This window comes from Heteronotia binoei, chromosome 20 (assembly GCF_032191835.1).
Source record: "Heteronotia binoei isolate CCM8104 ecotype False Entrance Well chromosome 20, APGP_CSIRO_Hbin_v1, whole genome shotgun sequence".
In the NCBI taxonomy this organism is placed as follows: domain Eukaryota; kingdom Metazoa; phylum Chordata; class Lepidosauria; order Squamata; family Gekkonidae; genus Heteronotia; species Heteronotia binoei.
In genome coordinates, this window is record NC_083242.1 from 6051112 (window position 1) to 6052900 (window position 1789).

Here is a 1789-nt window from a genome sequence, read left to right on the forward strand (position 1 = left end):
CCTCACAGAGTGTCTGTTGTGGGGAAAAAGATATAGGAGATTGTAAGCCACTCAGAGACTCTGATTCAGAGGGAAGGGCGGGGTATAAATCTACAGCCTTCTTCTTCTTCTTCTACAGAGTTTATCATCATCTTCTTAACAGAATTCAAAGTTTGCATTTTAAAGAATACGAGGATACAAATCAAAATGGTACAGTTTATCTTGGTATAGACATAGTCAAGAAGAGTTTTGTGGGGGTTTTTGTAATAAACTTTCTTCCTGCCAGTCTAAATATTTAATGTCACTCATGTGGGAGAACTTTCTAAACTAGAATTAAACAGCATTTTAATATTAGCCTGCAAAAAAAAAGTCATTGAGGAGTGGGGGTTTCCAAGCGAAAGAAAGGAGGATGAGCAAACATTGTTCTGTGACCACGCAAGGGAATTAAGTAAATTATACCATTTTTGATTCAGAACTTTTCTTTGAACGTATATGAACATATGAAGCTGCCTTATACTGAATCAGACCCTCGGTCCATCAAAGTCAGTATTGTCTTCTCAGACTGGCAGCGGCTCTCCAGGGTCTCAAACTGAGGTTTTTCACACCTATTTGCCTGGACCCTTTTTTGGAGATGCCAGGGATTGAACCTGGGACCTTCTGCTTCTCAAGCAGATGCTCTACCACTGAGCCACCGTCCCTCCCTCTTTAGAATCCTTCCTTTGAAGACTGGGGGCAGATGGGGAGAAAGGTCTCTCTTTTTTAACCTTAGTCTATGAGCATGAGATGTGAATCGATATCATCTAAATGAAATGAAGATTTGTTGTGCTGGCTCGATTTATCAGATTAAGCAGAATTCCAAAGCAGATTTATGAGATTAAGCAGAATTCCAAGCCAGATTAAGCAGATTTATCAGATTAAGCAGAATTCCAAGCCAGGGACTCAGGGGCATGCATAGGGCTTGCTCTCATTGCTACACTCCAGCAGTAACAACAACCAACATTGGGCAGAGCACCTTTCAGTTACTCTGGTACAGGGGTGGAATTCTAGCAGGAGCTCCTTTGCATATTAGGCCACACACCCCTGATGTAGCCAATCCTCTTGGAGCTTACAGGCTTTTTTTTTGTAAACTCTTGGAGGATTGACTACATCAGGGGTGTGTGGCCTAATATGCAAAGGAGCTCCTGCTAGAATTCCACCCCTGCTCTGGTATGACAGGAGTGGCTTCCTGGAACTAATGCGTTTAGGTCGATAGTTAGCCTATCAGAGAGCAGATACAAACAGACTTGGTCTTCTTGTTCTTTGGAAAGGAGAGCCAGTTTGGTGTAGTGGCTTAGAGTAGCAGACTTCAGTCTGGAGAACCGGGTTTGGTTCCCTACTCATCCTCCACATGCACTGGGTGACCTTGGGTCAGTCACAGTTCTCTCAGAGCTGAAGGAAGAACACTGTGAGGAAAGGCTGAGGGCTTTGGGAATGTTCAGTCTGGAGAAGAGGAGATTGGGGGGGGGGGGCATGATTGCTCTCTTTAAATATTTGAAAGGCTTACAAGGAGGAGAACAAGAAGATGTTTCATTTGGAAGCTGAGGATAGGACCCGAAGCAATGGGCTCAAATTACAAACAGAAAGGTACCAGCTGGATATTAGGAATTTTTTTAGAGTAGTTCAGAAGTGCAACCAGCTGCCTAGGAAGGTGGTGAGCTCCCCTTCATTGGCAGTCTTCAAAAAACATCTGGATCATTATTTGTTGGAGATGCTTTAGGCTGATCCTACATGGAGGAGGGGGTTGGACTAGATGGCCTGCATGGCCCCTTCC

General features: G+C 43.9%; 1 non-coding gene across 1 annotated transcript; it reads right to left on the minus strand.

The window, feature by feature from the left end:
* Window positions 1-605: 605 nt before the first annotated feature.
* On the minus strand, window positions 606-672 carry TRNAL-GAG (transfer RNA leucine (anticodon GAG)). Its single transcript has one exon. It is a non-coding gene; the product is annotated as a tRNA-Leu (tRNA).
* Window positions 673-1789: the final 1117 nt, after the last annotated feature.